This window comes from Macrotis lagotis, chromosome 2 (genome assembly GCF_037893015.1).
Source record: "Macrotis lagotis isolate mMagLag1 chromosome 2, bilby.v1.9.chrom.fasta, whole genome shotgun sequence".
NCBI classification, from domain to species: Eukaryota; Metazoa; Chordata; class Mammalia; order Peramelemorphia; family Peramelidae; genus Macrotis; species Macrotis lagotis.
In genome coordinates, this window is record NC_133659.1 from 241,946,231 (window position 1) to 241,961,254 (window position 15,024).

At 37.3% G+C, this 15,024-nt stretch overlaps 1 protein-coding gene and 1 pseudogene across 2 annotated transcripts in view; one reads left to right on the top strand and one right to left on the bottom strand.

Annotated features, from left to right (window-relative positions):
• The window catches only part of EIF5A (eukaryotic translation initiation factor 5A), a 68,042-nt gene that overhangs the window by 41,151 nt on the left and 11,867 nt on the right, over positions 1–15,024 (top strand). The window lies entirely within an intron of this gene.
• Positions 5,493–5,996, bottom strand: LOC141514552 (small ribosomal subunit protein uS19 pseudogene; annotated as a pseudogene).

Here is a 15,024-nt window from a genome sequence, read left to right on the forward strand (position 1 = left end):
GATAGCATTTTCCTTCATAAATCATTCTTAGTTGATTTGAATGATCATATTGCTCAAAATAACTTAGTCACTCACAATTACTCTTAGAAGAGATTTTTTTAAAATTTAAGTTAAATGGGGTTAAAGCACAATTATTCTTTGAACAATATTGCTATTACTGTATTACATTGTTCTCTTGCTTCTGTTCATTTCACTCTGATATTTTATGAGCTTCTGTCATTTTTAGGTTAAAAGTATTTACCCTTTCTTGAGGTAACACAAAAATAATAATAATAGTATTTGTCCTTCTTTCTTGATGAAGACCACGACTTCAGGGAGGTGATGACATGACCAATCTGGGAACTGTATTTGAGTGAAGGGGTGATGCACTAAGTCACCAGCCTCACTTTCTCCTCTAGAGTCATCTGGGACCAGTGGACAGATCTGAATCAGGATGACTGGAGATGGCTCTGGATGTGAGGCAGTCAGGTTTACGTGACCTGCCCAAGGTCACACAGCTAGTAGCAGTCAAGTGTCTGAGACTGGATTCAAACTCTTATCCTCCTGATTCCAAGGCCAATGTGCCATCTAGCTGCCCTAGGGAGCACAAAAGCAGCCTTGCTGAAAGAATTTAGGGTGACTGCTGATTCCAAGGCTGGAGATGATGTAGGCTACAAAAATCCATTGAAGATCAAGTTCAGGGAGTCCAACACATTGACCTGATTTGCAAACACCATTCCCTGTGAGCATCCAGACTAGCAATTAAGGAATCTGCCTGGTTTGCCTAGAATAGGTTGATTTGTGTAGCAGGGACACCATCCCCTCTGGAGAGCTGTGCTAGACTATCGATAAGAGTAATTTATCTATTACCAACAACTATTTCTTGAACTTTGGACTCTTTGGAGAGAGAAAGAACAGCTAGACCAAACAGCATCAGAATTTTTAGTTGCCTTGACATATGTGTTCCCTAGAAGTGAGCCTGACATATTTTACTTGTAAATTTTGTGGGAGAGCTGTTTGGGGGATGTCTGCTTTGTAACTATTTTTCTGTTATGGTGTTTGAGTAAATATATTTCCTAAGTGCAAATTGAGTCTACTGGCTGATTGTTAATGAGAGCTGTACCAGTGGATGTTCATATTAGGAATAAAGAAGTCACCCACAGGGTTATGTATAACCTAAGATAGCATTGCCCTTCTAGAGACTGCATCCCACTGAAATCAGAGTCATAAAGCAGGACGATGAGTGTATATGAGGGAAAAAACTTGGGAACAACCAAAAATAGTAAGACAGCCCATTACTATATCCTAAAAGATTTGTTACATTCATCATAGGTGATTGGAATGCTAAATAGGAAATCAAAAGATAAATGGAATAACAGGCAAGTGTGACCTAGGAATGCAAAAGAAAGCAGGGCAGAAACTATTAGAGTTTTGTTAAAATAATTCACTGGTCTTAAAAAACACTTTTTCAACAATCCAAAAGGCACATACATGGACATCATTAGATAGGAAATATAGAAATCAGATTAATTACATACTTTGCAGCTAAAGATGGAGGAACTCTGTCTATGCCGTCAATTAAAACAAGACATGGGGTTGACTGTGACTCGGATCATGAGCTTCTTATTGAAAAATACAGATTTAAGCTGAAGAAAGTAGGAAAAATCATCAGATCTTGTAATAATGTTTGTCCTTCATTTTCAAAGAAGACCACAACATCAGGGAGGTGATGCCAGGACAAGCACATGAATTGGATTGGAGTGAGGAAGATGGCTGTGCTAAGTTACCAGTCTCAGTTATCCTCCAAAGTCATCTTAGTCCAGTGGCCAGATATGATTCAGGATGACTGGAGATGGTCCTGGATGTGAACTGCTAGTAAGTATCAGTGGCTGGATTTGAACTCCCTCGTTTGTCCTGATTCCAAGGTCAGTGCTTTATCCATTGTGCCTTCTAACTGCCCTTCATCAGACCATATAGGTTTGACCTAATAACATCCCTTATGAATATAAAGATGATGAATAGATTTAAGGAATTAGATATCATATAGCTCTATAGGTCTTCTGTAGTATCTATGGAAGAACTATAGATCAAGATTTGCAGTTTTGTACAGGAGGCAACAGCAAAAAACATTCCAAAGAAAAAGAAGAGAAAGAAAACAAAATGACTATCCTATCTGATGAGGCTTTATAAATAACTGAGGAAAGAAGAAAAGGGAAAGGGAAAAGAAAAAGGGAATGGGAAAGGAGAAAGGGAAAGAAAGCTATTCTTCACTGAATGCAAAATTCTAGAGAATACAAGGAGAGATAAGGTTTTCTTAAATGAGTAATGAAAAGAAGTAGAAGAAACCAAAAGAATGAGAAAGATAACAGATTTCTTTAAGAAAATTAGAGATGGGGATGGCTAGGTGGCACAGTGGATAGAGTACCATTCCGGAGTCAGGAGTACCTGAGTTCAAATCCAACCTCAGAAACTTAATAATTACCTAGCTGTGTGGCCTTGGGCAAGCCACTTAACCCCATTGCCTTGCAAAAACCTTAAAAAAAAATTGGAGATATCAAAGGAAAGTTTCATGCAAAAATGGGCTTGATGAGAGAAAAATGATGGAGAACTTAACAGAAGTAGAAGAAATCAAGAACAGGTGCTAAGAACTATATAAAAAAGATCTTAACATCACCTATAACCATGATAGTGTGATTACCAATGTAGTTAGATATCCCAGCTAATCAAGTCAAGTGAGTCTTAGGAAGTATTGCTAACAATAAGTCTAATGGAGGGGATGGAATTCCCTAAAAGTTGATGTTAAAGTGCTGCTCTCAATATGCCAGCAAATTTGGAACACAACAGAGGATATTGAATTAGAAAATTCACATCTCAACCCTAAAGATGTTCAATGCCAAGAAATCAGATTATTGAACAATTGAATTTATTTCACATGCCAGCAAGGTTATGCTTCAACAATATTTGAACCAAAAATTATCAAAGGAGCTGCCAAAATTCAATGGATTATGGAGAAAGTAGGGGAGTTCTGGAAAAACATCTACTTCTGCTTCATTGTCTATGTGATAACTTTGTGTGGAGTACAACAAAATGTGACTAGTCCTCAAAGAATTGGAAGTACCGGATCATCTTGCTTGTTTCTTGAGGAGATCAAGAAGCAACAACTAGAACTGAACATGGAACAACTGATTGGTCTAAGATCAGAAAAAAGTATTAATAAAACTGTATATTGTCCCTTTATCAACAAGGTACATCATGTGAAATGGCAATCTGGATAAATCACAAACTGGAATTAAGGTTGCTAGGAGAAATATCAACAATCTCTGATATTCAGATAATACCATTGTGATGGTAGAAAGTGAAGAAGAATTAAGGAAACTCTTGATAAGGGTGAAAGAGGGAGTTTTTTACAAAGCTAGCTTGAAGATTAGCATCTTTTTAGTTTCTTTTTACCAAGATCTTATAGGCAAATGATCCTATCACTCCCTGGCAAATGGACAAAAGAAATGAAAGCAGGGTCAGATTTTATGTTCTTGGTCTTAAAGATCATTGCAGATAATGATTGCAGTCATGATGTTAAAAGATGTTTGCACCTGCATGAACAGATGCTAAAGAAAGTGAGTAGAATCAGGAAAACATTGTACACGTTAATAGCAACATTGTGAGATGATCAACACTGATACATACAACAATGATAGATACAACTCCTCAACAGTTCAGTGATCAAGGACAATTCTAGAGACTTTTTTTTTTAAAGAAAAATGCCATCCACATCTAGAGAAAAATCATAGAGTCCAAATACAGAATGAGGTATACTGTGTTCACTTTGGGGGTTAAGTGACTTGTTCAAGGTCACACAGCTAGGTAATTATTAAGTGTCTAAGGTTACATTTGAGCCCAGGTCCTCCTGATTCCCAGGCCGGTGCTCTATTCACTGTGCCACCTAGCTGCCCTATTCACTTTTTTTTTGCTTTAGTTTTTTTATTTTTTATTCTTAATTTGTTTTCCAATTATATACAATAGTAGTATCTATCATTTTTTGTAAGGTTTTGCATTTTACAATTTTTCCCCTACTCTTCTTCCCCCCCCCCCCCCCACAGAAGGCTCTCTAGGGGCAGCTAGGTGGCACAATGGATAAAGCACCAGCCCTGGACTCGGGCTATCTGATAGTCTTTACATTGTTTCCATGCCATACATTGACCGAAATTGAATGTGTTATAAGAGTAAACATAAGGGTAAACATACCCCCACACACAAGAAGATGAGAAACCTCAAGAATAGAGAGAGAGAGAAAGAAAAAAAATGTACTTCAGTCTGTATTCAGATTCCAGTGGCTCTGTCTCTGGGGTGAGTTGCTTTTTTTTATCATAAGTCCACCAGAGAAGTTGCTTCAATATTTTTCCCACAGTTGCTATTACTAACTGTACCTCCTGTTTACTTTTGTAAACTTCTTTTATGTTGTGTTTTTTTCTCTTTCATGCTCTTCTTTTTCCCCCTTCTAATTTTTCTTTCACAACATGCCTAATATGAAAAAAAATGTTAAATAGGATTGTACAAGTACAACCTATATAGATTGTTCACTGTTGTAAGGAAGAGAGGGTGATTAAAAAAAATGTGAAATTCAAAACCTTGCAAAAGGATGAATATTGAAATCTATCTTTTCATGCAAGTGGGAGAAAAAGAAGGGAGGAAAAAGCCAAACCAAAAAAACCCCAAAACAAACAAACAAAAAAAGATGCTTGTTCCCTCTAAGGAAAGCTTTGGCAGATCTGGACAACATTCTAAAAAGTAGAAAAATCGCCTTGCCAACAAAGGTTCATTTAGTCAAAGATGTGTTTTTTTCAGTATTAATGTATAATTTAAAATTGGACTATAAGGAAAACTGAGTGCTATAGACTTGATGCTTTTAAACTGTGATGCTGGAGAAAATAAGATCAAATGAGTCAGTGCTTAAAGAAATTAATTGAGGTTATTCCCTGGAAGGTCAAATATCTTTATATAATACATTGTGTTAGTGTGTGTATGTGTGTGTGTGAATAAAATAAAGGTTAAATACTTTGGCTACATAATTAGAAGATGGGACTCACTGGAAAAGATCCCAATATTGGGAACAATTGTAGAAAAAAGGGAAAAAAAGACCACAGAAGATGAGATGGATAGAATAACACATGGAAAAAACTAGCAAACTTGAACAGACTTTGAGACAGTGTAAGATAGAAGAGCCTGGTGTACTTTGATTCTTGGGATCCCAAAGAGTCTGACATGACTAAACAACAAGGTATGATTTCCTCCACTGATGGAGCTTGGGTGAGCCAGCTTTCATCACCATGGAAGGGAGTAGAGGAGTGTAACTAGAGAAATTCAAACAGCAACCTGCTGAGTCACTGAAACATTGGCTTCTGAGGGAATGATCTAATGGAACCAACATGGAGAATCTCTCTGCGATATGATTTGAAAGAGCTGGCAATCTCTCTGAGTATTTATTTCTAAAGGAGGTTTACAGCTACGGTATTGCCTTCTTTTTTTTTTCACTAAGAACCTTGTTTTTATTGTTAGGATCTGGGTTATTTGAGAGGGTTGAAACAAGAGGAGTGGGTAGCTCCAATCCCCAGTTGGCCATGTTTCACAGGCTTGTGGGTAATAAAGAATTCACCCAGGTAGTGTCCAATCATCTTGGGCTTGATTTCTACCTGATTGAAGGTCTTGCCATTGTAGACACCCACCATACTTCCCACCATCTCTGGCAGGATGATCATGTCTCGAAGGTGGGTCTTCACCACCTCAGGCTTCTCCATTGGGGTGCTTCTTTCTTTGCTTTCCTCAGGCGCTTGAGGAGGGAGTGCTGTTTGCGCCTCAGACCCCGGTTGAGTTGCCTTCGCTGTCGAGCACTGTACAACTGCATGAGCTGTTTATAGGACATGTCCAGCAGCTGGTCGAGGTCCATGCCACAGTAGAGAAACTTCTGGAAGGTTCGCTTCTTCTTCTGCTCCACTTCCACCATCTTGTCTACTGTCAGGAAAAGCACCTTCTTAATAGGCGTCCGAGATGAGGACTTACTTTTACTATACCCTAAAAAGATGAATTTCCCTTATGGCTTGTTTTCTTATTCTGCCCCCCTGCTTCACGAGGGTGGGAGTGAAATTTTTAAAGGTAATGAGTTTGATATATTGGCTCTATGTCTCCACTATACCCTCTATATACTCTCCACTATACATACAGACACAGACAGACACAGAGACAGACATACAGACACACATACACACACACACACACACACACAGATCCTCTTCACTTCAAGCTGCCAAACACTTTGACCAGCTTTCCCTATTGAAGCCCCACCTGAATGGTTCAGGTTTTAGCTAGGTCTTCCTTGCCACTCAACCATATAAGTATGGGCAGATCAGCTGGTAAAATTTGACCAGGAGATTGAGACAACTGTAGCTGTCAGGGCAAATAGAGTGGTGTGTGCAAAAGGGTCTTCTGAGGGTGGTAGAAAGGAGGCCCTATTTTGACTTCTGTGGCAAATGGGTGGAGAACAAAGACAACCTCTCCCTACAGGGAGCTGTGGATGGCCTGAAGTTGATAAGAAAACCATTTTTCACTAGTTACTGGAGTTCTAGTGAAACTATATTGTAACATGCCAAGTTGGGACTCTTCAGACCAAACCAATACTTAGGACATTTCCAGTATACTTGACCATCCTGAATATTTTCACACTTGAGGGATTTTGTGGATGAACCCCCTTGAGCCAAGGCCAATGTTCCTCTGAGGTTCAGATTTTCCCTTGCTGTAGTTTTGTTTTGTTTTTAGGATTTTTGCAAGGCAAATGGGGTTAAGTGGCTTGCCCAAGGCCACACAGCTAGATAATTATTAAATGTCTGAGATCAGATTTGAACTCAGGTACTCCTGACTCCAAGGCCAGTGCTTTATCCACTATGCCACATAGCCGCCCCACTTGCTGTAGGTTCTTAAAGGAAATCTGAGATCATTTGCCCAAATTGTAGTGATCTTTAAATGGATTTGGGGAGAGGAATAACAAATATACAACTTGCTGCAGACATGAATCATCCCCTGAAGTAAATAACAAACAATATTGGGTGCCAGGGACTTAAACATGAAAGCTATTTTTCTCCCTAGTGATGTAGATGAAGGAGTTGGAGTATTTCATTATACCAATTCACATTACTACAACATGATGTGAAGATTGATGGTATCTGGTGGTTAACAGTGGACAAAGTAGTCAGGTCATCACTGCAGCTGTTCTTGATCAGTCATCTTCATCAGATTAGCCCAGGCACAAGATGAGTGAGTGGGGTGCAGACTTCATTAAAGCCTTTCTTCCACCACAGCACCACTCCCCCACTCTTCCCTGTTCCTATGGCTGAAACTAGTGAGGAGTAGCTTGTTTTCACCTGGGAAGAAGTCCATTGTATATATTTATCATCCTTTTCCAGTGCTCCCTGAACTCTCCCTCCATAGTACCACAGTCTGATAGAGAGTTGAAAGAAGCTTCCCTTCTTAAAGGCAACAAGCCACACCAGTACAAAAGCAATATAATATCAACTGGATAAAATGAAACCACAGTGTCTGGGATCCTAAATTAGATAATGGCCCATATAAAGGTCAGGGATGAGAAAATAACCCCAAGAAAATGCAGTATCCAGTCTACTCAATAAAATTTGAGGCAGTTGTCCACTGTGCCACTCGGTTGTCCCATAGCACACTTTTGAGGAGGAACAAAGTGAAAGGAGAGAGGAAATAGAATAAATAGGATTGGGGAGGAATGAATGGAAGGAAAAGCAATCTGCAATAGCAGCTGGTGGAAAAAATATGGAAGCAACTTCTCTGATGGATTTATGATATAGAATGCCATCCACCCCAGAGAGCTGATGGTATCTGAACACAGACTTGAAATACAATTTTTTTTCTCATTCTTTCACTTTATTTTTCATGAGGTTTTTCTATTTTTGTGGGGGAAGGGGGAGATTATGTTTACTCTTACAACAAGACTAATTTAATGATATGGAAATAAATTTTTAAAATATGATAAAAAATGTTTAACACATAAAATAAAATTTAAAGTAACACAATAGGATGGAAGAACCAAGATGATTCTGGAGGTATTTCAGAATAAGTTGTTGCCACTGGCTTCTCCACAATCCACAAAGGAAGTCCAAATGTTGTTTCAGGTTCTGGAGTATTTCGTATTCTTTTCTTAGGTATCTTGATGGATACATTTACTGAGTAACTGAGCTCTCTTTATGATCACAAAGAACTGGAAATTGTGGAAATGCCTGTCAAGTGGGGAATGGTATAGGATTGTGATGGAATACTATTCTGCTGTAAGAAATGATGAGCTCAGAAACATCACTTGTACAAAAATATTCATTGCAGCCTTGTTTGTGGTGGCAAAGAATTGGAAATTAAGTAAATGTCCTTCAAATGGCAAATGGATTAATGAATTGTGGTATATGTATGTCCCCTAACAATGGAACGCTATCATTCTACTAGAAACCAGGAGGAATGGGAATTCAGGGAAGCCTGGAAGGATTTGCATGAACTGATGCTGAGTGAGAAGAGCAGAACCAGAAAAATATTGTACACACCCTAATAGCAACATGGGGGTGATTATCAACATTAATGGACTTGATTATACCAACAGGGCAACAATCAGGCACAGTTTTGGGGTATATGCAATGGAGAATGTCATCTGTAAAGAATTGTGGAGTTTGAAGAAAGACCAAAGACCTTCAATTTAGAAAAAAATCCGTTATCCTATTATATAATTTTGTGATCTCTTATACTTTATTTTTCTTCCTTAAGGATATGATTTCTCTCTTAACACATTCAACTGAAATCAATGTATACCGTGGAAACAATGTAAAGACTAACAGACTGTCTTCTGTGGGGGGGGTGAGGGAAAGGAAGCAAGAATGGGGTTTCCCCTATTATAAAACTCAAAATTAAAAAATCTAAAGAAAAAAAAGAAATGATGAGCTTAATGATCTTTGAAAAACATGGATATACAAAGACACAAGAGATTTCTATTGTTTTTGTTTTGTTTTGTTAACAAGGCAATAGGATTAAGTGACTTGCCCAAGGTCCCACAGCTAGGTAATTATTAAGTACCTGAGTTCAAATTTGAACTCATGTCCTCCAGACTCCAGGGCCTATACTCTATCCACTGCAGCACCTAGCTGCTCCTGATTTCTGTTGCTAGTAAGAAATGCTAATTCAAGCTCAAGCTCTCCTGGACCCCTTAGATATCAATATCTTTTATGAACAGTTGTATATATACCAGAAACTCCAGTCCTCCAGTCTAAACTCTGATATCTTGCCTCTTCTGTTAGCCTGAGGACATGGTTCCTGAGAAGCACTGTTTTTCCTCGATTAGTGACAGTTTTTCCTATTACAAGAGAGACATGGAATTGAACTTTAGTAATCATTGATTCAATAAGAGGGAGTACTCTGAAGGATGGGAGTTTTGGAAAGTCCTCTCAACTACTAGGTCTATTGCCAAGGATAATTGGGGAAAAAGGGAAAGAACCTGTATATTCTAAAATATTTAGAACAGCTGTCTTTGTAGTAGCAAAGAACTGGAAATTGTGGGGATGCCTGTCAATTGGTATATGGTATGTACCATTTGGCATATGATTGTGATGGAATACTACTCTGCTGTAAAAAATGATGAGCTAAATGATCTTAGAAAAGCATGGTTATTCTTGCATAAAATAATGAACAAAATGAACAGAACCAAGAGAACATTGTATATAGTACCATCAATATTGGTTTGAGCGACTAAGTAATTTTGACCATTATAAATATTCAAATTCATTGCAAAGGACATATGAAGGAAGACACTTCTCTGTATCCATAGAAAGAACTGATAAATAGAAGAATGAATTTAAGGATTTAAGTGGTAACCATCTTTAGGGGTGGGAATGAGGGGAAGGGAAGAAAAAAAGAAATTTGTTCATAAACATAACTAACTTAAAACTTGTTAATAATTGATTTTAATTTTTATATTTAATCATTTTTCTATTATACTATGATATGGAAATATTTATGAATTGAAAATAACAATTTTTAAAAGACCCTTCAGTGGATTTGCATCTTTGAATAGGGTTTTGTACTTTTTGAACTAAAATATTCATTTTCCTTTCGAGTCTTTCCCCTATAACTCTCATTTTATTTCTTTTTTTAAAGACATTTTAAAACTTTTTATTTAAGGCAATGAGGTTAAGTGACTTGCCCAAGGTCACACAGCTAGGCAATTATTAAATGTCTGAGGATGGATTTGAACTCAGGTCCTCCTGACTCCAGGGCCAGTTCTATCTACTTCACCACCTAGCTGCCCCCAAATCTCATTTTATTTCCACCTCTTTCCTTTAGTATTTTCATTTCATTTATAATTTTTTTTTTAGGTTTTTGCAAAGCAAACAGTGTTAAGTGGCTTGCCCAAGGCCACACAGCTAGGTAATTATTAAGTGTCTGAGGCCGGATTTGAACTCGGGTACTACTGACTCCAGGGCTGGTGCTCTATCCACTGTGCCACCTAGCCGCCCTTTCATTTATAATTTTTTAAAAAAACTTATAAAAATTTCTTGCATCAGACTGAGCCAACTAATCAACTAACACCATTGCTATCACCACTGCCTCCCCCTCCTTCTGCCACCATGATCATCTATCAGAGCCTCATCAGTTTTTATGAGATATTCTTTGATACCTATAAGATCAGGGAAATCATAAACAAGTTGTATCTGGAGGAAGGGGGAAGATAGTTATTAGGATAGAGGGTACTTGTTGATTGACTCTGTGGTGGAAATGAATCTGCTGAAGCCCCTGAGACTAATAGAAAAAATTCCACTGTAATTACTAGAATTGACAAAAGTAGAGCACTAAACTTCAGATTCCTGTGGTCTATGAGACAGAGCACTTGGGCCTTCCCTGGTTTATGTTATCTGTCTCTCATAGGTAATATCCATCTTAACACAGATGAAAATGTAAGTCATTGAATTGTCAGTTCACACTTAAAATCAAACTCCATACACAGCATTAGAACTTTTCAGTGATAGTCATCATGATAGTCAAATGATTGGTCATCATTTAATTATAAGCATTTATTAAATAACTACTATATCCCAGATACGGGGTTAAGTGCTAGGGTGCCAAAGGAAAGGAAAAGACAAACCCTTGGCCCTAAGAGTTAAGTTTTATGGGGGGAATATGAAACTTCCTGACTCCAAGCCCAGTACTCTGTCCATTATAAATTATATTTATTTATTTGTTATAGGATAATGCAACCTCTCTGTGTGAAGGATACTATGATAATATATAAGGAGAAGTGTTTTGGAGAGACTGTAAAGCATATGTGGACCTTCTGTAAATGGTTCCAGTTGGCTAACCACCTGAGTCATTTTTGATTGGTTAAGTAGTCAGGATTGTTGACATTTTAAGAAAAGGTCTATTGGCTTCAGATATTTCTTCTTTCCTTCACTGAAATCTGAGAGAACTCAATGACTCTCACTTAGTGTGTCAGGGTAAGCCTGATTTGGAGCCATCTACCCCTCTGACGCCATATTGTTCTCAAGAATTAGGTTTCAGTCTTTGGCTTAGACACATTTGGAGATTCTCTTAAGAAACCCTGAATGGGAACAGTATTCAAAGTTATATAATTTTATTTTTTATATATTTGTTTTTTTTTCAACTCCATGCAATGCTAGTTTTTACCTTTTTTTGGCAAGATTTTGAGTTCTAATTTTTCTCCATCCCTCTCTTCCCTCCCCCTGATTTAAAGCAATCAGATATAGGCTCTATAGTTATTATCATGCTGAACATAGATTGATATTGATCATATTGTAAGAGAAGAATCTGATTCAAATGGAAGAAAACATTAGAGAGAAAAAAATGACATCATACATAAGACAACTTTTAAAAATTGAAGATAATAAGCTTTGATTTTCATTTAAACTCCACAGTTCCTTCTCTGGATATGGATTTTATTTTCTATCATAAGTCTCAAAATTATGTTTTTGAAATGCTGTCCAGATGGAACTTGGTCCATGCAAGTGAAAAGCTTAGTACAACAGATCTCGGGTTGCATCTGTACTCTATCAGCATTATTGTAATCACATTTGGAGGCAGGTAAAATTTTTCATTTTATATTTTTATCCCATTGACTGCCATATAGTAGGAGCTTATTCAATGCTTGTTGAAATAAATAAAAACAAAAAAACAACTGAGGCTTAGTGACTTGGTTAGAGTTATTTTAAAAACCAGTGTAGGGGCAGCGACAGGTAGCACATGAATAGAGCACTGGCCCTGGAGTCAGGAGGACCTGAGTTCAAATCTGTCCTCAGACATTTAAGAATTACCTAGCTGTGTGACCTTGGGCAGCAGGTTCCTTAACCCATTGCCTTGCCCACCAAAACTCCAAAAAATTATTTAAAAATCCTAACTATAAGTCTGTTTTTCTTTCCATTACATTAAGATAAAGTCCCTTAGCTACTGCTCTATTTCTGTCTCTTTTTTCATTGCCAAGGTTCTCTACAGTCAGTGCCTTATTCCATTGTCTGACCACTCATTTACTTCTTAATAAGTGCCTTTCCAGTCTTAGAATCCTATTGAAACTCTCTTTGTTCACTTTATTCTTAGTGTGATACTACTCTACCGAGTAGTAGCTAGTATTAGACCTTCAGTAAGAGACATCTGAGTTCAAATTGGATCTCAGACACTGTGACTGTGGGTAAATCATTTAACTTCTGTTACTTTATCTGTAAAATAGGAAGAATAACAATACCCACCTCCCAAAGGTAGTAGAAGGATAAAAGATTTAAATTGTATGTAAATACAATTTGTAATATTCATTAAAAATTTTTTATTTTCAAATTTTTTACATGATTGCACACACACATACACACATATATACACATAACACACACACACACACACACATATATATATATATATATATAAAACCTATATCAAATTGGAATAGTTACATATCAGTAATACTGTGAAAGAAACAAAAGAAAAAAAAAACAAGAAAAAAATAAAGTAAAAAGTAATTTGTTTTGTTTTGCATTCAGATCCCATCACTTCTTTCTCTATAGGTGGAATAGCATTTTTCATCATGAGTCCTTCAGAATTATTTTGGGTCACTGTAGTGTTGAGAATAACTAAATCATTCATAGTTGATCATCATAAAATATTGCTGTTATTGTATGAAATATATGAGATAATTATAAAATTCTTCACAAACCTTAAACATTAGCTAATATTTATCTTCCTTGATCTCTCTGCCATGTCTGTGTCATACAACGTAGTATTCCTTCCTTTCTCAAAATCTCTTTTTCTTGACTTTTAACTGAGTGACCCCTAAGGCTCAATCCTTAGCCCTTTGGTCTTTTCTCTTTAGTCTAAATCATGTACAAGATGCGCCTTAATTTGGGGGTCTGAAATTTGAAAAAAAAAATGCATTACAAAAAGTTATTGAATTCAAATTTTATTCATCATGAATCCAAGGACCTTCTGCTCATAGCTTTCTAGCATCTTTTGGGCAAGTCTGGTGCATGTTTGCATGCTTAGTTCATTCCATTTCATGAACCTGAAGTACCATTTGGGGTCCTCCTTTGAAATCAGTAATTTTTTTTTAATTTTTATTTATTAAAGGCAATGGGGTTAAGTGACTTGCCCAAGGTCACATAGCTAGGCAATTATTAAGTGGCTAAGGACGGATTTGAACTCAGATCCTCCTGATTCCAGGGCTAGTGCTCTCTCCATTATACCACCTAGCTGACCCTCCAGTAACTTCTTTTTCATGAACAATTCTTGCCTCATGCTGAGTCATTTTTGTGAACACAGGAATTCCAACTGCCCTTTGCTCTTCAATCCATATCTTCAATTTCCTCTCTAAATCAGGCCATTTGGCTATGACCTTCTTCTGCTATGACGTCTTCAGTAGGGCTTCTTCTTCCTGTAGCCAGTCTCTGCTTGTTTTCTGAGTTGGAGGAGGACCAAACTGACACTCAACAACACAATTTCCAGTCACTTTAGCAAAGTGAATCTCTTTGAACTTGAATTTAGCATTGTACAAAAATCTTTTTTCTGAGCCATTTCTGGGCAGAACATGACAAAATGTAACCTAACATACCAATAACAAATGCAAAACAATGAACACCAAGGCAAGTGTGAAAAAGTGGGAAATGCAAGTAAAAAATTCTACAACTACTGTGTAAGACACTCCCAGTTTTTAGACCCCAATTTTTTTCAAAAAATGATATGTTCTTATACATGGGGAAAACTGGTAATTTGCAGTTAAGGCCTCACAGCAATCATTTTCTGTTGATGACTTGAGACAACAGGCTACAATAGAAAGGACCCTGGAACAGAAACCCCAAAATCCAACCATTATTTTGTGGTATATAGAAAGATTTTACTGTTGAGTAATGATTACAGTTTGTATTGACAATGTACAGTAGAGTTGCTGATAGCTTAGTAAGTTCTGACTTAGAGGTATTTGGAGGCACTGGGAGGTTAAATTTCTAGCCTGTCTTCACAGCAACTGTAAATGGAAATAACCTCTACCCCCAATCCCACTCCCACCCCATTATTCCAATGTGTAAAATAGGAGAGATGAATTAAATGATTTCTAAGATCCATTCTAGTTCTAAGCACCTTGGATTCCATCCTTCTTGTTTAGCTATCCAATCTTTAGTGAGTCCATTTGGAATTTTCTTGGCAAAAGAGCAAAAGTTATTTGCCATTTTCTTACTCATTTTACAATAAAGAATTCAGAAAAAAAAACCAGGGTTAAGTGACTTGGCAGGGTCACACAAGTCTGAGACCAAACTTGGACTAAGGTCTTCCCAATTCCAGATCCACTGCTCTATTCACTGTGCAACCTAGTTGCCTCCATTTACTTGTCTTCATCAATGATAAAGATGGTTCCCCAGGCTCAAAATCTTGGCTTTTTATTCCTGTATCCTCTATTGGTGGTGGTGGTGGTGGTGGTGGATGTTGCCATGACATGCAAGGAAATTGGATTTA